This window comes from Macrotis lagotis, chromosome 1 (assembly GCF_037893015.1).
Source record: "Macrotis lagotis isolate mMagLag1 chromosome 1, bilby.v1.9.chrom.fasta, whole genome shotgun sequence".
NCBI classification, from domain to species: Eukaryota; Metazoa; Chordata; class Mammalia; order Peramelemorphia; family Peramelidae; genus Macrotis; species Macrotis lagotis.
In genome coordinates this window covers 448145528-448171776 of record NC_133658.1, presented here as the reverse complement: position 1 = coordinate 448171776, position 26249 = coordinate 448145528, and the positions used below count along the sequence as shown (strand labels likewise).

At 36.8% G+C, this 26249-nt stretch overlaps 1 long non-coding RNA gene across 6 annotated transcripts in view; it reads left to right on the top strand.

Annotated features, from left to right (window-relative positions):
- The first annotated feature begins 9243 nt into the window (after positions 1 to 9243).
- LOC141506553 (uncharacterized) overlaps positions 9244 to 26249 on the top strand; it is a 61479-nt gene continuing 44473 nt past the window's right edge. For 3 of the 6 annotated variants that reach the window (XR_012473914.1, XR_012473913.1, XR_012473912.1), the window contains exons 1-4: positions 9244 to 9509; positions 14588 to 14653; positions 21726 to 21757; positions 22820 to 22951. This is a non-coding gene — a long non-coding RNA (uncharacterized LOC141506553). Of the gene's footprint in view, positions 9575 to 14587; positions 14706 to 21725; positions 21758 to 22819; positions 22952 to 26249 lie in introns of all 6 variants that reach the window. The other 3 variants (XR_012473915.1, XR_012473910.1, XR_012473911.1) reach the window with 3 other exon arrangements.

Genomic DNA, 26249 nt, shown 5'->3' with positions numbered 1-26249 from the left:
AATCTCAAACACTAACTTTGTGACCTTGGACAAGTCACTTAACCCCATTACTTTAAATAATAAATTTTTTTAAAAAAGAAAAGAGAAAAAAATTTCCTTGCCAAAATGAGAGGAAGAAGAAGAAGATTGTTAGAAATCCTTAAAACACATGATAAACAAGTAAAAATCTTATGGGAACAAGCAGATATTTTAGTGACAGGTAGTAAAGACTAATAATAGTTTTATGCCATTGGATTTATCAAATATGACTGAAAGTTGTTTATCTCCAGGTGGAAACGATTAAGATCTAAAAATGGAATTACATGAACCCAGCTAATAGAATGTCACAACATCAAAAAGCATTGAACAAATGTTATGAAAATTTCTTTTTGAAAACAGATGGTAATTCAGATCCAGGTCCTTGTTACCAGGGACTATAGAAAGGTTATCTTTAAGGAAACTTGACCAGGAAGGGTTATCTTTGTGGAAACCAAATTATTTTAAAAATAGTATAAATCATAAACTATATCACTGTAGAATATAAAATTTCACCTTCTACCAAATATTTAGCAAATAATGGTCTGATATCTAGAACCACAATCAGAAGCTTGCTATGTTTTGTGGAGTGACAGCTGACAAATCTCCATAACAGAAATATAAACTTCTGAATTTCATTGAGAAAACTTTTACTAGAACCAGAGTATTATTCCAGATAATACTATTGTATGTAATCAACCTGACATCATAAAATCCTAAAAATGCATAACAACTTTTTTTCTGGTTTTCACAAGGCAATGGGGTTAAGTGTCTTACTCAAGGTCACACAACTAGGTATTAAATGTCTGGGGTCAGAGCCTCCTGACTCCAGGACTAGTGCTCTATCTATTGCACTTCCTAGCTGCCCCCATAGCAACTTTTAAAAATAAAATTTTCCATACTCAAATACTCACAAATGGTAGGTTCCCTAGATAGAAAAACTTTGGAAATATGGAGTCCTTGCAGAAATAATAAAAATTTTGCTGGCACAGGATGCAATGACAGTCATTTCCATTGTTCTGCTTGATTTTGGATTTGTTCTGAGATTACTTTCAGTTAGCCCACTAAAGAAGAGCTTCCAACATAAATACTTTTGTTCAAAAAGTCATCATTTTATCACTGTGCATCACTAAATTAAAAGAACAGTAATGAATGACTTTTCCAAGGACCATTTCTACCTGAATTCTATTGAACAGGATGAGAATGACTTTTTTCTATAACAATGATAACAATTATGTCAGGTATATATTACTCTTTTTCAGCTATTTGATTTTCAGAATAGATTAGAGACATGGTAGAACAGGGCAGGTATTTTTTTAAACTCTTTTTCAGTTGAAAAAATTAAATTTTAAGTGACTTGGGCAAAAACATTCTACTACTGTTAAGTGATGGAATCACCTGAATCTGGACTTTTGATCCTAATTCTCTATACTCTCTTAATAGGGATCAGCTCCCTTTGGAAAGTTATATGACAGTTCCTGCAGTGGGGCAGCTGGTACTAAATGCTGACCTTAGAAATACAAACAAAAAGAAACAGTCTTTGCTCTCAAAAAGTTTACATTCTGAATACTACATTCACTTTTTAAAAATCTCTCATGGTTTTCTTTCTTTTCCCTTAATCATACTGAAAATGACTAATCTGTAAATATGTTAAAGACAAATGTGTATTTACTTTAGTCACCTGTCTATTCACCACTGGGTGGGGGGAAGGGTGGAAGGAAATTATGTAACAAAAACATGCATAAGCATGTGGATAAATGTTGAAAAACTTTCATAACATTTTACTGGAAAAATAAAATAAAATACCAATTTTTAAAAATAGATGTTTACATTCTAATGGGTGAAGATCAAACCTAAAAAGATCCTAAATGGGCAAAGGGAGACATAATGGAGAAAAAGGTCTGGAAATCTAGGTGTCTAGAGAACCTAGAGAAGAATGGAATGAAGATGTCTGACCTGGATACCTTGCTCACAGTGGAGGTTGGGGGGAACTGGTCAATCAGAAGAAAAACCTGTTGTAGGAAGAGCTGAGGTGAGAAGGTGTCAGGAGGATCTGACCTCAGACATTTAATTTAGTGGAGAAAGAAGTTTGGAGAATCGTGTGTGGTCTAGTCATTCTTTATCCTGGATTTGAAGGGCTAATTTCAGAAACTGGAGAAATGCAGTCTCTCCTTATTTTCTCTAACATTTAGCAGCAAATACATGGTAAATCATGGGACCTGCCTTCTAGAGGAAACACTTGTATCTGCCATTTCTCATAAACACTCTAAGGATAACACAAATTAAGTAACCTTGGGAGGTGGCTGTTGCCTTGGAGCTCACAGGGAACGTGAGAATAATTATTCTAAAATGTTAGAAGGATCTGCTACAATTGTGAGAAGTGAAACTTCTCAAAAAAATTAAAAAGGTGGGGAAAAACTTTTGAAATTCTCATAGATCAGTAAAGAGTTTGCAAGTGGTTCTGTTCTACTTCAAAAACAATTAATTTGTAACATGAAAGAAGAAAAAGGTTAGAATTATTTCTTTTGCTTAGATTTTTTTTGGTGGTGTTGTTGCACTGATTCTGCAATTTTAAAGGTTTGGGGAACTCAGACAAATTGAGATTACTACCTGCTCTGAAGTTTATAGTTTCAAAGAGGCACAGATAATTTAAATGATTTAATCAAGATTTCATGGCCAATTTGTGTCAGAGTCTGACTCTGAATTCAGGCCTCCTTTATTACAAAGTCAGGTTTCTATCTGTTCTGTTATGTTTCCTCTTCTTAGGAAGGGAATTTGTCAAAAAGGGGTTACCCTAGAAGTTTCAATTTATAGTGAGAAATAAATGAATTAAATCTCACACAATGGTTTTATCTACCACTTAGTTGTATATCTTTAATTTTTTTAGGTTTTTTTTTTTGTAAGGCAAACAGGGTTAAGTGGCTTGCCCAAGGCCACACAGCTAGGTAATTATTAAGTGTCTGAGACCAGATTTGAACCCAGGTATTCCTGACTCCAAGGTCGGTGCTTTATCCATTACACCACCTAGCCGCCCTGCTATCTTTAATTTTTTAAAACAAAATTTTTCCTTCCTGTCTCTCTCTCTCCTATTCATGGGATAGATGAGGACAAAATAACCCTGTTATTACAAATATGCGATCAAGCAAAACAAATGCCTATATCAGTCATATCCAAAACATAATCCATACTCTAAATTCATCATTTCTATGACAAGAAATAAGTAGCATGTTTCATCATGGGTACTTGGGAATTGTGATTGGTCATTGAATTGAGCAGAATTCTTAAGTTCAAAGTTGAATTTATGGAATAAAACAAGCATTTCCATGACAGTATAATACAAAAGATGATTCACATAAAACTGCAAATCTACAGTGTATAACATTTCTTTTAAATATACAACAAAGTTGTCATATGAATTTTTTCCTTTTTTTCCTCCCTCTTCCCCACACTAGAGATGACCAGTTTTAGAAATAAATAAGTATGTATTTGTAAAATACCTCTATTATCTACTCTTTCTCTATATGCAGATAGCATCTTTCTTCATATGTCCTTTATAGTTAATTTGGGTATTTATAATAGTCAAAATAACTTATTTGCTCCATGTCTTTCTTAAAACAATATTGCTCTGTTGTAAATACATTTTCTTGGTTCTGTTCATTTCACTTTTCATTATTTTATGTAAATATTACCATGTTTTTTCTAGGATTGTGGAGATAATTCTTTCTTATAGCGCAGAAGACTCCATTACAATCACATATCAAAATGGCTTCTTCAGTCATACCCCTCAGTCATACCCTTCAGGCATCCCCTCAAATTCCAGTTCTTTGCCACTATGAAGAGAGCTACTATAAATATTTTAGTACATATAGGTTTTTGTTCTTTTTTCTCTAATTATCTTTGGAAATAGACAGTAATGGGCCAAACAGTAGTTTAATAACTCTTTGGGCATAATTTTGGATTGCTCTCCAAAATAGTTGAATCAGTTCAAAATTCCACCTACAATGAATTTATGTTCTAATTTTTCTACAACCTCTCTGGCATTTGTTGCCTTCCTCTTCAATTATTTATCCAATTTGGTAGGTGTAAAATGATATCTCAAGGTTTAATTTGCATTTTTCTTTTTCTTTTTTCCCCAATTATCTTTAAATTTATTTTTTTATTCTCATTTTGTACAAATGTTTTTTTTTACATTAATAAAATATACTTGTTTACAAGTAAACAAAATACCCCACCCCTCATGGGGTAGATTTCCTTGGGCGAAAAAGTAAAGGGGCCGAGGTGGGGGGCCCTGTTGTTCTATGGGTGAGTCTAGACTGGGATCAGGATCTGAATGTGGTTAGAGCCCCAGAGTCCTGTTCCAGAGGCAGAGGACAGAAGAGCTCCGCAGTCTCTCTCTCTTCACTCCCCTCCCTCAGCTCAATGGGCTCATGCCCTGGAGGCTCCTGCTTACCGGCTCCACTTGCTTCTGTTTCTGGATCTGGGCTTCAGAAAGACCAAGCTGCTCTCTGTGTGCCCTGAGGGCTGGGCTCCACCTGCTCACTCTGGCAGAGGTCCCCCGCTGTTACCCCACTTGGTGCCCGGTGCTCCCCAGGGTGCAGCTCACTGCTGTGAGCCTCGGCTCCCAGTGCCCTGGGGCTGCCTCCTGGAGGCTGAAGTTCTTTGGCTGTGGCGGGCTACCCCTCTGGCGGGCTGCCCCTCTGACCCTGGGGAGAAGAGCCTTTCTGCTCTTTTCCAGGTTACCTTGAGTAGGAGAACTGCCTCACTGGGTCCCTTTGTGGGTTCTGTCTCTCGAAAGTTTAGTTAGAGTCCTTAGTTTATCTGAGAGCGCCTAAGACTGGATCCCTTCATGTTGCCATCTTGGCTCCGCCCCTAATTTGCATTTTTCAAATCAATGATTTAGAGCATTTTTCATATGATTATAAATTGTTTTTATTTCTTCATTGAAAAACTGCCTATTCATATCCTTTGACAATTTATCAATTGGGGAATGACTCATATTTTTATAGATTTGACAAAGTTCTTTATATATTTTAGACATGAAATCCATTTGCCCCTTCTTCCCCCCCCAATTTTCTACTTTCTTGCTGATCTTGGTTACACTTTTTTTATTTGCTTAAAAATTTTTAATGTAATCAAAATGATCTATTTTACACCTAACATTGCTCTTTATGTTTATTCACAAATGAATCACTTATCCATAAGCCTGATAAGTATTATGGCCAATGTTCTTCTAATTTCCTTGAAATATTCCTCTTTATATCTAGGTGATGTATCCATTTTGAATTTATCTTGGTGAATGGTATAAGAGATTGGTCTATACCTAGTTTTTGCCCTACTGCTTTCAAGTTTTCCCAACAATTTTTACTAAATAATGATTTCTTATCCCCAAATCTTAAGTCTTTACACTTGCCAAATACAAGGATATTATTATTGACTGCTGTAAATTGTATGTCTATTCTATTTCATTGAACTATCTTTCTATTTCTTAGTACCAGATGATTTTGATAATTACTTCCTTGTAATATATTTTAAGATCTGGTACTACTAACCCTTCTCTGTATTTTTTTTTTTCATTATTTCCTTTGGCTTTTTATTCTTTGACATGAATTTTGTTCTTCTTTTTTCCTAATTCAATAAAATAAGTTGTTTTTTTGGTAATTTGACCATTGCTTTTAATTTCTAGAATTCTTGAGCTACCCTCACAACATAGTTTTCTAGCTAACAGCATTCTTGGATATATATATATATATACATATATACATATATATATGTGTATATATATATATATATATATATATATATATATATATATATATATATACTTTCTCATTTTGGATAAAATGGAAGATAGTCTCTAAGACTGACCCACTTGTATCAGAAAAAGTAGGGAATTCATTACATAGTTATCCCTTTTCTTAGTTTCTACTTTCTTATCTTAATATAAGAATAAGCTTTACTCAGAGTTTTCCAACTCCAGAAGTTCTACAAATTTAGAATCAGGATTTGGCGTCTGAAGGGCATAAGCCAGGATAAAAACTGAAACCTTGAAGTCTTATTTTAGCAGAGTCTTCTCTCATTGCACACAATGAAGAGTCTGCACACTGCTCAACTGACCCATCTAGAATCACAGAAACCAACCTTCTGGGGCCTCTTACCTTCCTTATACTGGGTGACAACAATAGATATGAGCTGAATTCTATTCTCTGAGTTCCTAACATGTGGGTCTCATCCTGGGTCTGCAACTCATCTAAGTGCTAAATAACTATCGTTCATTTACTTTTTTTCTCCTGTTACCATTATTCGTTTATTTCTCCCCTCCCCCCATCAGAATGGTGGGTTGTATTCTATGATTCTGGACAGGTGCTATTAGAAATAACTTCTAGGTAGGGAGAGTGATTGACAATGACTTTCTCAAGAACTCAGATATTAAGACATATATGCTTGATCTGAAAGAAGATAGTTTTAAGGGAACCTGGAAGGTCTTGTGTTTTGATCTGATAAAACTGAAAGTAAAAAGATGTCCTGAATGAAAACTTGAAGAGAAATATTTGTGTAAGCCTTTATTGGCTCATTGAGAACAGATCTATATATACTTTATGTCCTCAAAGTCAAAGAAGATTCTCAGTTGTCAGATAAGGAAATAGGGAAAAGACAGTAGATGATAGTCAGTTTGGTTAGTAAAGGAAGAACTGAACCTGGAATGAGAGATACAACCTCCATCCACCCCAATGGATATAAAAGACAATTAGATAAAGAGTGAGGTTGATGTAAGGCAGGTAGTGCGTGAATTGAGTTTGGTTCAGTCTGAGTTAGTTATGATGCTCTATCCTACAGACAAAATCACAGAGTATATGATAAGATACACAAAATAGCTTGAAAGGGAGAAATCATTAACTGAATTATGCTTTATTTAGTTGTTATGTAGGCAGTCTTTGGCTCCCAGGCTGCTACCTAGAGACTGTTACTATAGAGATGTCAGACTCTGGAACTGGCTAATAGGCTGTCCCAGACCTCACCAATTTGTTAACATCTTTTCAAACCTGACTTTTAGAGACCTGTGGGAAGGATCTTGAAAAGAGGGTCTATCTTTGTGTGTGCTGCATCTGATTTAAGGACCCTAACTCCCTTGCCCCACTTCTTCTGAATTCTACAAGACTAATGTTTTAGGATGGTGATATTCAAAATTTATAGAATACTCACACCCATCTCCACCAGACTTCCTGCTGAGTTAGAAGAAGAAAAGACAGAAGTTTGACCCTCTTAGCTGCTAGCCAAAAAAACTGCCAGTGATTTTATGTTGTTTACCTTTGATTGGGTTCCCCCTTTGATTTATCATGTATGTTCCCATGTCCAAAATGTGACTCTACACATGGATATCACCAGATGTTCAATAGAGAAATCAGACTGAATGGATCACAAAAAATTGGCAAGTTCTCAAAGAGATGGGAGGAACCTGTATGAGTGTCAAGAAACAATAGAACCAAACATAGAATAACTGGCTGGTTCTAGATTAGAAAAGTAGTACAATAGGGCTGTAGGTTGTCATCTTTTAATGCATGATATGCAGAGCATATTATGTGAAATGCCAGGCTGGGTGAATCAAGAGCTATAATTAAGGTTGCCAGGAGAAATATCAACAATCTCAGATATGCAGACAATACTATTATGATGCCAGGAAATAAAGAAGAATTAAGAAGTATCTTGTTGAGGGTGAAAGAAGAGAGTTGACAAATTGACATGAAACTTAACATAAAAAACCCCAGGAACTAAAATCTTGGTAATTGATCCTATCATTTCCTGGCAAATGGAAAAGAAATGGAAGTAGTTTCAGATTTTATATTCTTGGATTCAAAGATCACTGCTGAGGCTAGTCACCTATGCAGCTATAAATTAAAAGACTTGCTTCTTGGAAGGAAAGTTATGGTAAATCTTGCCAGTATTCTAAAAAATAGAAATGTCACTTTTTTTGCAAGGCAATGGGATTAAGTGACTTGCCCAAGGTCACACAGTTAGGTAATTATTAAGTATCTGAGGTCAGATTTGAACTTAGGTCCTCCTGACTCCAAGGTCAGTGCTCTTCCCACTTGTGCCACCTAGCTGCCCCACATCACCTTCTTGACAAAGGTCCTTATAGTTGAAGTTATGGTTTCTCAATAAGTTGAATCATAAGGAAAACTGAGTGCCATGGAATTGGTGCTTTATAATTGTAGAGCCAGAGAAGACTTTGGAGAGTCTCTTATACAGGAAGAAGATCAAATAAGTCAATGATTAAAGAAATTAATTCAGACTATTCACTTGAAATGCTAAAGTGGAAGCTTAATACTTTGACCAGATAATGAAAAAAGATGGAATTCATTGGAAAAGACTCTGGGCTTGTTGGCCAGGCCCAGTCAATCATTACACATATGAAAAGGGTTAACAGCAAATGTTAAAAATATTGAAAGGAAAAGGAAAACAGGAAGACAGAGGATGAGATGTTTAGATATTGGAATGGAAACATGAGCATGAATCTGAACAGACTTTGAGAAACATTGAAAGATAGAAGGGTCTTGCATGCTATGGTTCACAGAATCATGAAAAGTCAGATCTGACTGAACAACTGAACAAAAACAACTCTAACAGTGGCTAAACCCTTTTTATATGTGTATGGGTGACTGAGCCTGGCCAATGAGCCCAGTCTTTGGCAGCAGTTAACTACCACATGAACTCAGAGAAGATGTATTTCTCCCACAAGACTTAACATAGATAAATCCTTAAGGTACACAAGAGCCCAACCAGGAAAAAGTCTCAAAGGGATGCATTCTGAGAGAATATTGGGAGAATCATGAAGCTGCTTTATCCTTATTTCCCTCAGTCCCATTTACTACTATTTTTAGAGCACAATGGAATGGAATATCTATTACATAAAGAATTCTCAAGGGTTGGGAAAGATAAAATTTTTATCTAATATCTAATCCAGATACCATTGCTAAGACTATAATGAACAGGAAAAAGAAACAATCAAGAATAAACTTCTGAGTCTTGCTCTCCTTTCCTGTGTGTATCCTTCAATCAGTGTCAAGACAGAAAGCCCTTTTGTTTTCACTGGGGCCTTGTGGTATAGAGAAAGGGGCAGGAATGTCCAGGTCCAGAGGAAGACCAGATTCATATCTGATGGCCTTGGAAGTCAAACTGCCAAGTTTTTGCCAGCCAGTAAGGTCTAGAATGGGCCTTTCCAGTGAGGTTTTGGGGCATTTCTTTGCTTTTACAAAGATTCAGTCTTGTGATTGAAGATTGTGTCAGGGAAAATCAAGTGGCTAGAGCAAAATTTCCAGTATTGGTTGGTGAATCATTAGTGCTTTAAATAATTATTATTACATCTGTCAATAGAAGGTCATTATGACACAGGGCAGCTGGAATTCTGCTGGCCTTCTTGTAGAATGAATGTGAGCCAATGGTGAGGAAGGAAATGGAGAAGATAGAGGTAGAAGACATGGTTGGAGTGAAAAGAGGAGGTGAGAAGAAGAGAGGGAGTTCTTGATGAATAACCTCAGGCTTTTTTTCCCCAATAAATTATTAGGTAAATTTCTTGGCTAGAAGAGAAGGGAGGGGAAGTCAAGGGGTTGAGAATCAATGGAAAGATTTGAAAGAATTATGATGAATGAGACAGTGAATTAATTAGGGAGATATAAAAGGATTGTCTTTCAGTAGTGAGGCTCAGCTGAGGTTATCTAATATAAATTCATAATGGACTCAATCATCACAATTTTGTGAGCTTCAGATTCATTTAGCAACATGTATGTAAGACAAAAATCCCCCAGCAAATCTTGGGAGCAATTCAAAGCTGAGACTTGTCAGGGCAAAATCAGTGATAGGATGGGGGGAATAAAGATTAGAAAGTCAGAAGCAGAGGCCAAAGTAGTGTTGAACTGGTTCACCAAGGAGTCAAGATGGGCAAAGGAGAGAGGGATAAGGGCTTGGGAGAGAACTGAGGGATGGAGAGATTGAAGGACATAGAGTGGATGAAGAACCTTGGGATTGCAAGGCAGAGGAAGAAGTGAATTGTGATCAAGTATGGGAAATTCTGAGTCGGTATCCCTCTGACCTCTGATGATGAACCTATTAGCAAAAGCTGTACCCTCTCCCTCCCCTCTCCCCCATCCCCCACCTTTTTGGCATAAGACTTGCTGGATGGGTAGGCAGGAATGGATTGTGATTTTCATTGAAGATTTCATAACATTGGCCTCCCTACAAATTCATTTCTATTCTGAATTTCCTTACTGCTGTCAAGGGCACTGAAGTCTTATATTTATAACATAGAGCACAAATTCCTTCAAGTCAGTTATCCCACATGTTAAGCAGTTTCAGATTTTGTTATGTCTCTCTACATAATATTGTTGAAATTTGTCCTCTTATCTTCAGTCACCTCCAGGATCATTACTGTTTAGATTAACCTCTTAGGTCTCTCTGCCTCAGATCTAACCCTCACTCTACTCCAATGCCTCAATTACCCATGTTATCCCCTTTTTAATAAACCACTGGCTGCTTATGACTAATTATGATCAGATACAATTGGCATTTAAACCTTTCACAGTCTGACCTCAACCTACCTTTCTAGCCTATTCCCTTCCTGAACTTGATGGTCTAGCCAAAATGACCTTCCTTTTTTGTTCCTCATGCTCATACTAAAATACACAAGATGAATAGGAGATTAATGAAGGATAATAACCATTAAACAAAACCACATTAAACAGAATGGAATTATATGAAATCTTTCTGCTGAATTAAAATCTGAGAAAATTCACTTTTGCTTATGGGTTTGACATTAAAGTCAATACTATATTTTCACATAGAAAGTTATGACTCTTGCTGAGAAGCTGTTATGTTCACTGACTGTTATGACCTATTAGATTATTGTAATTAGATAGGATCTAAAAAAAGAAATTCATTTGCTTGGCTAGCTACATTGATCAAATTAACTGAATAATTATATTAACAGTTATAATTTATAAGTTGGCCTAATTCCTAAGACATACATAAAGATTTTTCAAAAATGAAGAAACATACTGCTCTTATTAAAAAAAATTACCAGTAGTACTTTTATAAGCACAAAAGGGTTAATAAAAATGTTAAATTTTAAAACTTTTTTATCTTTATCTCATCCATTTAAATATCTATTTTATATTTAACAATATATATTAGTAAAATAGTATATATGTATGTAATTTAAATATTTGCTAAATCTATTTTCAACATTATTCCTTTTTGTTGTTTTTTTTTGTTTTTGTCTTTTGCAAGGCAGTGGGGTTAAGTGGCTTGCCCAAGGCCACACAGCTAGGTAATGATTAAGTGTCTGAGGCCAGATTTGATCAACATTATTCTTAAAACATTTATTCTGAGTCTAAGATTTTGAAGACTTACATCTCTTCTGTCAACATATTCTCTAATTATATAGCTATTTAAAAATTCATATTGTGAATTTTGTAGTACTGACTCAGAACACTATAAATACCATGCATCTGCCAATGTTAAGGAAGGTTTAAAATTAGATTAACAGGTTCATTAGATTCCTTTTTTAAAAAAATGATTTATTTATGTATTTTTACATTACTACAATAATTTTCTTGTGAAAGTAAACATAAACCCCTTTCCCCTCAAAAAGAGAGAGAAAGCTCAAAAGAAATAAAATGATAGAAAAAGTGTACTTCAGTCTGTGTTCAGATATCATTGGCTCTGACTCTGGGATGGGTTGTATTCTGAATCATGAGTCCATCAGAGAAGCTGCTTCAATATTTTTTCCCACGGTTGCTATTGTTAACTGTATCTCCCTCCTTTCCATTCCTTCCCACTCCTTATGTATTCTATTCTCTTTCTCTCTTTTCACTCTGTCCTTTGTCAGAAGTTGTAACTGACTATCCTCTTCCATGATCTTCCCTCTCTTCTATCACTTACACCCCCCCCCCCTTTCTCCCATCCCCTTCTCCTTTTTCCTCCAGGGTAAGATATATTTCTATACCCTATTGAGCCTGTATGTTATTTCCTCTCTGAGCCATTTCTGATGAGAATGAAAGCTCCCTCATTCTCCCCTCACCTCCCCCCCTTCCACTTCATTGCTAAAATCTTTTTCTTGACTCTTTTATGTGAAATATCTTAGTCCAATCTACCTCTCCTTTTCCTTTCTCCCATTCCTTTTTCACCCATTAATTTCATCTTTATACTATACCATTATATTCAGCTCCCTCCCATTATATTCAGCTCCCTCCTGTGCCTGTCTACATTTATTCCTTCTAACAGCTCTTATAAATGAGAAGATTCATCTGAGTTATCAGTATCTTCTTCCCATGTAGTAATACATGCAGTTTAACATGATGAAATCCCTTAAAATGTGCCCTTCCTGTCCACCCTCTCTATACTTCACCTCTATTTGAAGATCAAACTTTCTGTTCAGCTCTGGTCATTTCAATAGGAAAGTTTGAAAGTCCCCTGTTTCATTGAATTCCCAGCTTTTCTCCTGGAAGAGTATGCTCTGTTTTACTGGTTAGTTGATTCTCAGTTGTAATCCAAGTTCTTTTGCTTTCTGGAATATCATATTCTAAGTCCTATAAACCCTTAATGTAGATGATGCTAAATCCTGTATAATCCTGACTGTAGAGTCACAATATTTGAATTGTTTCTTTCTGGCAGCTTGTGGTATTTTTTCTTTGATTTGGGAGTTCTGGAATTTGGTTATAATATTCCTGGGAGGTTTTTTTTGGGGGTATGAATCTTAGGAGGTGATCAGGGGATTCTTTCTATTTCTACTTTACCCTCTGCTTCTAGGCTCTCAGGACAATTTTGCTGGATTATTTCATGAAAAGAATGAAATCTAAGCTCTTTTCCTGGTCCAATGATTTTAAGATTATCTCTTTTGGATCTGTTTTCCAGGTCCTGTTTTTCCAATGAGATACTTCACATTTTCTTCTAGCTTTCCATTCTTTTGGTTTTGTTTTATTGTTTCTTGATTTCTCACAGAATTATCAGCTTTCCTTACTTCCATTCTACATTTGAAGGAGTTATTATTTTTCCATCTGGCCAATTCTGCTTTTTAAGGCAATCTCATTGCCTCATTAACCTTTTGGACTGCTTTTTCCATTTGACCTAAACTGGTTTTTAACATGTTATTTTCTTCAGTGTTTTTTTTTTTGTAATTCCTTCACCAAACTGCTGACTTGATTTTCATTATTTTCCTGCATAGCTCTCATTTATCTTCCCAATTTTTCCTCTATCCCCTTACTTGATTTTTAAAATCTTTTTTGAGCTCATCCATAGATGGAGAACAATTCCTATTTTTCTTAGAGACTTTGGATACAGAAGCCTTGACTTTATCATCTTCTGAGTGTATATTTTGATCCTCCATGGTATCAAAGTAATTTTCTAAGGTCAGATTCTTTTTTTATTCTATCACTCATTTCCCCAGCCTGTGCCCTGATTTTAATGTATTTTCAAAGTTTTAGGGAATTTTTGGGACAACCCTCCCATCTTAATTCCTCTAATGTCTTATGAGAGGCTGTGACTGCTCTCCTGACCTGTACTCTCATCTGTGATTGACCATAAATCTTCCCCTCTGCCCTGGAGCTGTGAGGAGGATCTCTCTGCTCCTCCATGGTAGTAAGCACCCACACTGGGCCCTGGATCTGTGTATGGGCAAAGCAGCAGAGTCCTATCCCAGGGATAGCAGAGAGACCTCTGCAGTCTCTCTCTACCCCCTTTTTGTCTGTGGGCCAAGTGCTCTGGAAGAGCTGAGTGGCTCTGCAGGTTCCCAGGGTGGGGCTGTACTGAGGCTGATGCTGTCCTGAGCTCCCTGCTCACTCTCGTGCAGCAGAGTTCTCCTGTGGACCCTTTAATCATACCTGGTGATCCCTGGTCTGGAAACCACTTCTGCTGCCAGGGACCCAGGAATCCCCAGGGACCCAGGTGCCAGTGGGATGTTCCTGGAAGTCTGGAGCTAGTTTGCTCCTGTGCAGCAAGGCCTGGGCTGCATTGTAGCTCTTTCCAGCCCCAGTCCAGTAAAAGATCTTTTCTTCAGATCTACCAAGTTGTCTTGGGCTGGAAAATTGTTTCTCTGTGTCTTTCTGTGGGTTCTGCTGCTCTAGAATCATGATTTTACAGCATTTAGAGTTTTCTGGGGAAGAGCTTCTGAGAATTCCTGCCTTGACACTGCCATCCTGACTCTGCCCCCATTTTCATATGCTAAAGAAATATCTTGAAGGTTCAGTAATCTGTAGTTAAAACTATTAAAAGGAATGCATTTGCTAATTATAGAAAAGTTATAAAGAAAATATTCACATCTGCTGAGTTTTTGAAAAGTAGAACAACATAAGGAGAAAGAGAAAAAAAACCTTTTGTAGCACCTAGGGTGTGTCAAGCAAAATCAATTGGATATCTGAACTCTTCATTGGAATGATGTCAATTGGGACTGCTTGGAGTTTATAGGTAAAAGAAGCAGATATTTAATCTTTTAATATTTAATATTTAGTTCATATTCATGGCAGTTTTTCCAATTTGGTCTAGGTGCCATGGGGACATAGTATTTCACTTGCATCCTATGTTTCAGTTTCAGATTCTGAATAATTAATATGGAGGCAAGTGGAACCTGGGCAGACCAGAACAGAGGATAATGGTGGGCCAAGAAATCTTGTCAAGATACTAGCATTCTTGCTAACCTAAGGAAAGTAAATGAGAAGTGTAACTTCTGATTATATACTATTAAGAGCAAAAATTTTTATATATATGCATATATGTATTTATGTATGTATGTATTGTGCACAGAACTTCTGGATTATTTCTCATCCCTGAGCTGGGAGGCAAGAGAGAGGAAGATAGATTTGAGCACTGAAAGTTTATGCTTTTGGTGAAGGATGGAGGAAGCAGATCTGAGGATCAAATGGAATGTACCATCTAGATTTGGTTTATAAGTTGAGTAGTACTTCCATTTTTACTACTATATATATATCTATATATCTATATATATATAGATATATAGATCTATATATATATCTAATTTGATTGCATGCCATATTACATATTCCAAGAATTAGAAGTGATAAGCACTGATAAGTACAAAACATTAATATAAAGAGTAAGAAGACAATGGGTGGAATACAAAGATTAATGAAGTAGTCAGAGAGAGGTACAGGGAGCTGTACTCAAAAAGTACCTTCTAGTTTGGAGTGGGTTGAATGACAATGGCTTGTCTTGAGTTTCATCCATATTGCCTAAGGTCCTGATTATGGAATATTTCCTATGGCATTGTACTCCCGAACAACCCCCCCCCCCCCCAATGCTGACATCCACTGTGACAAAATGAAGATCATGCCCCTATTTCATATTGTTGTGGCTTTATAACTTCTTCCCTAGGTGGGATGGTGGAGTAGTGGGATTAGAGTCAGGAAAATTCATCCTCCTGAGTTCAAATCTGACCTCAGATTAAGTTTACTAGCTGTTTGACCCAAAGCAAGTCACTTAACTCTGTCTCAGTATGGTTGTGTGATGTCTTCCAATCTAAGTAAAGGGGACAAAGGTGAATATTGGGACTAATTCAGTGTTAGAATTTGGAAAGGAATAAGCAGCAATAAGTATAAGGGTCATGGACTTCAAGGACATGGGAAATTGAACTTTTAAACTATAAGATTAAAACTCAGAAAAGAGGAAAGTGAGACCAGAACTTCACTTTCAAAGGGAGACATGAGGCATAGGAAACGGAGAAAACTGAAATTGGAACTTGCTTTGATGATAGAGAATAGGGATGAGACACAGGGAAATATGGAAGGAAAAAAATGTCATGACTAGATAGATAAATTGCAGGGTACTAGATTGTGAAAGTGGAACATTTACAGGTGATAATGAAATTTGACTTGTTAACATATTTATATATAACTGAGGAGAAGTGAAGATTCAGATAATGAGAGTTGAGATTGGGAGTCAGAGAAGCAAGGGTGCTTAAGAGGACATTAACAAGTATATTAGGGGTGGCTAGGTGGCACAGTGAATAGAGCACCGGCCCTGGAGTCAGGAGTACCTGAGCTCAAATCCGGCCTCAGACACTTAATAATTACCTAGCTGTTGCAACAAAACAAAACAAAACAAAACAAAACAAAACAAAAACAAGTATATTAAAGTCCCCAAATATAAGATTATAGGTTAATGTGAAGAGAATGTCTATCAATTGGTAATAAACTTGAGGAGAAAATGTGATAGTGTTTCCTCTGTGGGGAGGCTCTAGATAATTAATACTGTGGGTTCTAGGAAAGAATTCTTTAATGGAGAGACCTCTAGAGGAGGAGATATTGCTGAGTAATGGGGGCAGAAAGGAGATCTAGATGAAGCCCTTCTTCCTGTTTCTGGGGGTAGTAAACAGGAGAGAAGGTACATCCAATATGGACGAGTGTTGCAGTATCTTCTTTCCTGGGGCCAGGTGGTTTGCTAGTAATGATAAAAGATTGGGATTAGATGACAGGAGGCCTGGAGTATTGATCCTAGTCTTGGATTTGTAGTTGAGTGACTTGGTTCAATAAAAGGTCAAGAATGTCAACTAAGTAAGAACTAAGTAATGTCAAGTATGAAAAGGTATAAATGGAGAGTTCAAATCTATGCTATAAACTTTCAAGTTACATTTTTTTAGGTTTTTTTTTTTTTGCAAGGCAATGAGGTTAAGTGGCTTGTCCAAGGCCATATAGCTAGGTAATTAAGTGTCTGAGACCGGATTTGAACCCAGGTACTCCTGACTCCAGGGCCGGTGCTTTATCCACTGAGCCACCTAGCTTCCCCTCAAGTTACATTTTAAAGGAGTAACTATTTCAAAACTTTTAAATTTGCATTTCTCTAAATATTAGTGATTTGAAATTTTTTTTTATATTGACACCTCACATTTCTTACTCTGAAAACTGCTTGTCTATATACTTTGTCCCTTAATGATTGGGGAATGTATCTTATTCATATAAATTTGAACCATTTGCTGTATGTCTTAGAAATGAGAAGTTTTTCAGAGAGAGTTGCTGTGAAGATTTTTTTCCAACTTTTAAACTTTATGTAATCATTTTAAGTTAGTTTTATTTAAGCATTTTATTTTGTGGGATCCTTTCTACCTTTTATTGGGTCCAAAAGGTAGCTACTCCCTTGCTTTCTACCTTGTTATGATGTCACCCTTTATGTCTAATCAATTTGGATCTTATTTTATGTGTTTCATGAATTGTTAGTCTATATCTAGTTTCTGAAAGATTGCTTTTCATTTTCCCTAATAGTTTTTGTTCTTATTACAATAGTTTGAATCATGGAGTTTATCAAATTCTAGTTCATTTGCTTGGACCAATTGTGTTGTATAATCAATCTGTTCCACTGATTTCTCTATTTCTTATTCACTATGGAGTAATTCTGATGATTACCATTTTGCAATATAGTTTATGATCTGGTACTGCTGGGCACCTTTTATTCCCACTCTTCCCCTCCCACTTCCCATTATTTCCCTCAAGATTCTTTGTTTTGTCCCTCTAGATCTATTTGGTTATAGAGATTTTCTAGCTCTATAAAATAATCCTTTGGTAGTTTGGTTTGATAGTAATGAATAGGGAAATTAATTTAGGTAGAATTGCGACATTTATTATACTGGTTTAGTCTACTCATGAGCAATTAATGTTTCTCCAAATAATTTAGATTTGATTTTATTTGTCTAAAGAGAGTTTTGTAGCTTCATTCAAATAGTTCCCATGTGTGCCTTAGCAAGTAAACTCTCAAGTATTTTATACATTCTGTAGTTTACATTTCTTCCTTCTGGATTATGTTTGTAAAATACAGAAATACTGCTTATTTAAGTAAGTTTATTTTACATCTGGGGACTGCTGAAAGTTATGAATTAGTTTTTCAGCTGACTCTCTAGAATTCTACAAAACCATTTTCATATCATTTGTAAAAAGTGATATTTTTTGTTTCTTTTTCTGTGCTTATTATATCATTTTTAATGCTTTTAGTTAGCATTTCTAGTTCTGTATTAAATAATAACAGTGAGAATGGACATTCTTCATTTACTACTAAGCTTTTCAGAAATGTTCTCTAGTTTACTCTTAATATATAAATGCTGGTTTTAAATAGACTTCTCTATTTCATAATCAGTACTAAATAATTTTGATGATGATTATTTTTTTTTAGTTTTTGCAAGGCAATGGGGTTAAGTGACTTGCCAAAGGCCACATGGCTAAGTAATTATTAAGTGTCTGAGGCTGGATTTGAACTTAGGTACTCCTGACTCCAAGGCCAGTGCTCTATCCATTGGGCCACCTAGCCACCCCGATGATTATTGTTTTGTAGTACAGTTTGAGATCTTGTACTGTTGGGTTCATTGGATATTTCTTATCCAAAGGAAAGATTTGTTTAATCTTTTTCACTGTTTTTAACAGGAACAACTGTTATATATAAAGATGTGTGTGTGTGTATACATATTGATAGAATTGTATGATTTCTGTTGTTCTTATTAATATATTCAATAATATTCTGAATTCTGCATTCCTGGTCTAAGTCTAACCTGCCATAGTGAATAATCTAATTGGATCTTGCTTTTTAAATTCATGCTCTTGCATTTTGTGGGTGAATACATTCCATTCATATTCACAATTATAATCATAATTTATTTCTCTCCATCTTATTCTTTATAATATGTTGCTTTAGTCTCTTTGTTAATAATTTAATTATGCATTGTCTATTTATTTTTAGTTGGGTTTTTTTTGTTTGCTTGTTTGTTTGTTTGTTTGTTTTTTGCTTTTGTTGCAAGGCAAATGGGGTTAAGTGGCTTGCCCAAGGCCACATAGCTAGGTAATTAAGTGTCTGAGACCAGATTTGAACCCAGGTACTCCTGACTCCAGGACTGGTGCTTTATCCACTACACCACCTAGCCACCCCATTGTCTATTTATTTTTGCATTGATATTCATTATGGTTGTTGGTATATATTTCTAACATATGGGTATTATTATATCTTGGGAGCTTCTTGGAAGTCAGCTTTTGTTTCTTGTCTCTTTATAGAGAAGAGGTTGATGACAGAGAAACAATTTGATGCTTCTCCTCACCTGCACCTCTTCTTTTTTCCTTGGAAAGAGTTTTATTATAGGATATCATCCCTTTTATTTTTTTAAATAGAAAACTCCTCTTTGAAATCAATCCTTCTGCAGTTCCAAGGGCTAGGTTCACCATTCAAAAATATATCTCTCTGTCTCTGTCTCCTTCTCTCTCTTTCTATCTCTGTCTCTCTTCTTTCTGTCTCTGTCTCTCTGACTCTGTCTTTCTCTTTCAATCTCTTTCTCTGTCTCTATCTGTCTGTCTGTCTGTCTGTCTGTCTTTCTTTGTCTCTCTCTCCTTCTCTCTGTCTCTGTCTTTCTCTCTCCTCCTCTCTCTGTCTCTCAGTCTCTGTCTCTACCTCTCTGTCTCTTTCTCTATCTTTGGCTCTGTCTCTGTCTGTCTCTCTGTTTATCTCTCTCTCTCTCTCTCTCTCTCTCTCTCTCTCTCTCTCTCTCTGTCTCTGTCTCTCTGTCTCTCTGTCTCTCTCTCTCTGTCTGTCTCTGTGTCTAGCTCTCTGTCTTTCTCTTTCTCTCCAACCTTCCAGGAGGTTTTTTCTTCACATTCCTCTTCAAAGTCTCTGTAATAAATTGTAACGTCTTTTACATAGGTATTAACTATCATGCTTAGCATTCTCTAGCCAATCAAAAGTCATGTCTTCATCCAAAAGAGCAAAATACAAAATAGGACTGTGCCCTCACAAAACTGTTTCAGACAAGTGGGAGTGGAATTGAATTCCTCCCCAGGACTAAAACTTTTGTAGTCTGTTGTGTAAGGAATGTGGGTTGTTTGGCTTCCACAGAATGTAAGAAGAGATTGTTAGTTTACATTACAAAAACTGAGGTCTGTCTATCCCTATTGGAGCCTATGTGCAAGTATGTGGTAAGACAAAAGAAATGACCTTGACCACTCACTGAGCTGAGTGAGGTCCCCTCACACAACATTAAGCCTCCTTACCCAAGGGAGGTCAAAAAGTAGCTTCAACTAGTCAGGGGTTGACCCTAGGGTCTGTGTCCTTGTCCTTTGTATCTGCTCAATGAAGTTCATGCATATTACTGTACACTCCCCTGTGACCAGGGTGGAGAAAACATTATTAGAGAATAGTACAGGGTGAGGGTTATTAATTAGATTGTAACCCCAACCAATGATTGGCATGAAGGGGAAGAATAAGTCTTCCAAATTACATATAAGACTGTACATTTTCATAATTTGGGGCCTTGTTAGGAAAGGTAATCTTTTTTTGCAGAGAAGTTAATGAAAGCTATTTTAATCATTTTGGACTATGTATAATTACGAGTCACTGATAACATCTTTCAAAAATCAGGGAGGATAAGCTTGAAATTTTGAACTATACAGGATAAAAACAAGCACTCTAAGACAAGAATACCTTCAGTATTATTGGAAACAAAAACTTACGAACAATTCATTCAATAGGGGCAGCTAGGTGGTGCAGTGAATATAGCACTGACTGTGGAGTCAGGAAGATGAGTTCAAATCTGGCCTCAGACACTTAGTAATTACCTAGCTTTATGACCTTGGGCAAGTCACTTAACCCCACTGCCTTGCAAAAAACAAAGAAAACAATACATACAATGAGTACTTTAGTAACAACACAACAAATTGCAGTTATATGGTAAGATGGATAGATCACTGAGCCTGGTGTCTGAAAGACCTGAGTTCAAATCTTACTTCAGACATTAGCTTTTTGATCCTGAGTATGTCACTTAAGTTCTGTCTGTCTTAGTTTTCTCAATTATAAAAAGAGGATAATAATAGAACTTACTTCCCAAGGTAGTTGTAAGAGTTCAAATGAGATAATATTTCAAATCATTGAAAGAGTATGGCATATAGTAGATGTTGCTTGGTTGGTTGTTGGCCTTCATTATTGAAGAAGGCCAAAATGACATCATTATGTTTGAGACAAATTCCAGTGTGTCCAACAGAATAATATGAGCTTAGAATGCTCTTCCACAGGTTGGGTAGTAGTCCATGAGAACATCTGGAGTTCTCTAAACATATGGATGTCATGTTTCCTTTGAGCTGTTTCCATTCTTCCTTCCTTGTAGAGTGCAGCACCCTCACTGATGAGGGTTTGCCATGCTGGACAGTACTGTGCCAGTGTCTCCCATTCTGTACAATCAGTTCTAAAGTTCTTAAGATAGACCTTCAGGGTGTCTCGGTTTTGCTTCTTCTGATCCCCTTGTGAGCGCTTGCCCCATGTGAGGTCTCCAAAAAATAGTTCTTTTGGCAAGTGTACCTCAGTGTCTGGTATCTTCTCCTGCCAGGTAAGCTTCAGAATCTTCCTAAGACAATCTGTTTATTTATTCATTCATTTATTTATTTTAGTTTTTTTTGCAAGGCAAATGGGGTTAAGTGGCTTGCCCAAGGCCATACAGCTAGGTAATTATTAAGTGTCTGAGGTAGGATTTGAACTCAGGTCCTCCTGACTCCAGGGCCAGTACTCTATCCATTGCGCCACCTAGCAGTTCCTTCCTAAGACAATTTAAATGGAAGTGATTCAGTTTCCTGACGTGGCACTGGTAGACTGTCCAGGTTTCACAGGCAGATAGCAATGAAGTCAACACAATGGCTCTGTAGACCTTCAGTTTAGTGGTCAGTCTAAAACCTCTTCTCTCCCACACTTTCTTTCAGAACCTCCCAAATACTGAGCCAGCTCTGGTAACGTGAGTATCAACCTCAATGTTAATGTCAATGTGTACCTTCTTGGAAAAGACATTGCCAAGATCAGTGAACTCATCCACAGTACTCAAAACTTCTCTATTTGCTATAATCTATGGTTCCATGTATGTATGGTGTGGTGCTGGCTGATGTAGTACCTGTGTTTTCTTGATGTTAACTGTTAGACCAAAATGAGCTCAAGCAGCAGAGAGTCAATCCACACTTTGTTGAATCTCAGTTTCAGAGGCTGCATTGAGTGCACAATCATCTGAAAACAGAAAATCATGCACCAACATTTCCTCCACTTTTGTCTTGACTTGTAGCCTTTTCAAGTTGAAATGTGTCAAAGAGGAGGTGTATCTCAACTACTCAGTGCTTATGGATCCATATTGTTTAACGATAGGGACATGATCCTAGAGAGATGGGTCGAATACTTCCATAGTGTTCTTAACAGAACATCATCAATCAATGCATAAGTCACTGATAATTTATAGTTCAAGAGTACATGTTTAGTGGACAGCTAGGTGGTACAGTAGATAGAGCACTGGCCCTGAAGTCAGGAGGACCTGAGTTCAAATTTGACCTCAGACACTTAATAATTGTCTAGCTCTGTGACCTTGGACAAGTCACTTAACCCCATTGCCTTAAATAAATAAAAAAAAATTAAAACAAGAGTATATGTTTATATCCATTGCACTTAATAATTAATAGTAAATGGAAAAGCAAAACATGGCCGATTAACAAAGAAAATTAGCTAGTTATAACAACCCTATCACTTTTATAAACAACTTGCATTGCTTATAGCTTAAACAACATGAAATATAGTCAGACAACCACAAATAACTAAGCATATTCAATAAACAGTAATTCACAGTTATTTGTGCAGCAAGAAGCATATGATTAATTACATGTAAGACACACTTCACCTAGGCAGTCTTTACAATTGGTCCCTGGTTTCATGCTTAAGTATTTCATCAGATTCATCTATAACATCTTTGTTTAGTTTAGTGACTTGTTCGATGCATTTTTGTCACTGACTAAACTGTTTGCTATTATATTTATCTCAGATGCATATAGGCTGACCATCAGGATCATCACATCCTTGTTTGTCTACACCTGGGCTGACAAAAAAGGGAGACTGGATATCAACATGTTTATTGTGAGAAAGGAAGAGGAAATGGTGCACAAAACCAGTGAAGGTGAGTGGTCTGAGTTTTCCACTGGAACCCTTACAACATCAGAAGAAACTGAAGAAGGCCTCCAGCACAGTGGCTAGTCTTCCTCTGGTGACTTTATGGCAAGACATGGACAAGAGTCACACAGAAATCACAGGTATGAATGTATTGTTATTTGTATCACTGGGGGGAATTCTTCCAGACCCATTTGAATATTCAAGTGTGTTTTCTAATACTGCAGGTATATTTCAAGGAACAATTCCTTTCAGTTCCTGCAGCTTCATTCCTACAAAACTTGTGTAAAAAAGCTTATCTTTTACCATTATTGTTGGTAATTGCCAAACTAAGGATAGCTTCTGTAATCTCATCCATTTACGTCACCTGTCTTCCTGATCACTCTTCTAAGAATTCCCTTTGGTTTACCATAATGTATCAGAGACCAGAAATAGACCCATTAGAATGATCTGATTCCTATTATTCAGTCTGAGTTACGTCATTCTTAAAAGCAAGCAATAACATGAGTAGCCCACCCCTTTCAAAGTCTCATAATTTTGCAATTCATTTAATCTCTAGAATGCTCATTTTTGCTTCCCATATTTCTTTCTCATGATAAATGTGTATTCCAAATTAAATTTTCTTGAGGTTTGTTGATTCCTTTTAAGCTGCTCCTCAGTATTTGGGTATAATTAAGCTGATTTGAGCTATAACTCAGGAAAATTCTGGAATGTGTCAAAATGATTGCTTCAACTATTTATTTTCTCTTCTTTTTGCTTTGTCCATAAATAAATGTGACCAAATTGCTTTTTTGTCAAAGGCTCAATATATGATCAAGAATTTTTTTTTCAATCTCCACATCAGTCCAGAATAGTTTCATGGTTGAATTAATTCATTGTCATCAGTAAAAGAAAACCAAGACTAGCCTATTTCCATTCTTGCTCATACAATTATTTTCTCTTCCATATATATATGTGTATATATATATATATATATATATATATTTATACTTAATCTATGAGTTAGCTTTTTTTTTTTGAAACTGGCTTTTGATTCCATTAAAGGAACTTCCAGTGAGAGCACTCTTTCCATTGATTAAGGATAACTTGGACTTCAGTTTAAGTGATTTGTCTGGCATCATACAGCAAGTATATGTTAGAGGCAGTATGTTTTGCTTGTATAGTGAGTATGTTTTCTTTTAATCTTATTTCTTTTTTTGTTTCTCTTTTTCTAGATTGTCTTTCACTTCTGTATATTTGCATTACTAAACTATTATTCTCTCTTTTGTTTCTTTGATGAGATTTGTCCCTGAAGTTTTCCTATTCTACTCATCATTTTTGGTGTGCAGGCAATGAATTCTGATTCCATTACACTCATTTTTCTTTAGAACCAGTTTTTTTTGTGTATTGGTTTCATGGCCTTACATTCTACAGGTCCTCTGTCACAAGTGTTGAATCATTTTTCTTTGTTTTGGAAATTTCAGTCTCCCCCCTGCCCCACTTCCCTCTGTTATTCATTTTCTGACTTACTTCATTGGGGGCTACATCTCAAAGCACCTCAGTTTTCCTCAGAATGTTAGGCAATTTATAGTTCACCCTTCTAAGTCTGTACCTCATGTAACTTTTGGGTTGACAGAACCAGGCACAGCTGGATGCTGTGCTCTTTCCCTTAGCTTTTATGGAGTGCTGTACAGACCTCCCTTCCCCCTCCCTGAAGCCTTTTTTTTAATGCTTTTCCCTGGTGTTCCTCTATTCCTCAGTTTTCTGGCATAACACTAGTAGTTCTGCTCATACTCACCTTCATCTCTTACCTAAAAACATAAATCAACTTTTGACTCTCTACAATTCTTCCTTAAGGCAGTTGATTCTAGATGGCATCTTCCCTGAGTTACCACCACACAGTATAGTAGAAAAGGTACTGGTCTTGGTCCAAGTGTTGTCAGAGATTGGTGTCACCATTTAAGATTGAGAGTGAATGAATTCACATTTAGCCATGGAGTTTTAAAACCACTAAAGATTTATTATACAAGCCTGCCAAGTTTACAGATTCACTTTTTTCTCCTGCTGGAGGACAGGGTGAATAGCAAAGCCAGGTGAGGTGCCTGGAGGAAAGAGAGAAAGGAGAGCAGCACGAAGAACTGGTGGAGCTGAGTGTAAGAGGGAAAGGAGGAACAGCCATAGGGCCAGCTTATGCTCAAGTGAGTCTGCCCTGGCCTAGAGGCCCACAGGCTCCTGTGGCCTAGGTTGGAGCATGGAGAAAGAGGAAGAGAGAAGTCACCATCTTTGTGGAGAGACAGTAAGGAGGAGAGAGAATCTTCTCCTCTGGGTCCTCGGACTTAAATGCCCTAATGTAGTGGGTTGGACCATGTAGTGCTTGGGGAGTGGGCCAGCACCTGGCTCCAGGGATTTTCCCCAGGCAAGCCACGAGCCAGTCTCTATGGCCCCAAAGTTTGTGCCCTCTAAGCCCAGCATGTCATTTCCTGTGGAAGATGATTGTCACACCTGCCTAAGCTTGGCCCAGGCTGGAAGCTGCAGGAGGGGCAGGAGTTGAGGGTGCTCCTATCTTGGCCAGTTTACATTTAACAGGGGAGTTACTTTGACCAGTAGGAGCCAATTCACTTCTAATAGGGTCCATGCAGCCCAGAGAGCCCTCAGACAGGCACAGCATTTTAAACCAGACAGATATTTCTCCCGCATATGGATAGTTTTCCTTCTACAAATTTGTTTCCAATTACAATGTTCCCTATACCCATGATTCTGTGCATCAAAAGGACCTACTTCAAGTGCTGACTTCATAACTAACTATGTGATCCTGAGTAAGTAATCATGGTATCAATAAAGATGACTGAGGAAGCAGCTAGAAGATCTTTATTTGAATTCCAACTGTTACAGCCTGTGTGAACTTGATCCATTTTATGGACATCAGTTTTGTCATCTTTAAAATTATGGTATCACTTGGCTGCTAGATGGCGCAGTGGAGAGAACACTGATCTTGAAGGACCCAAGTTCAAATTTGGCCTCAGACACTTAATACTTACATAGCTGTGTGACCTTGGGCAAGTCACTTTACCCCATTGCCTTGTTAAAAAAAAGAAAGAAAAAGAAAACCAAAAAAAAGTATGGTATCACATTAGATGATTTTTAAAATCTAAGTATCCAGGTCTGTTATGTAAAACATATGAAACTTTATTGCTTGGCACCTCTTTTGGATCTGTACTTTTAAAAACAGACTCAAGGACATCATCTTCCTACGTTAAGTTGGAAAGAAAAAATAAATTTAATTTAAACCTAAACTAAGCCCAAGAAATGGCAATCTGAAATGGAGATAT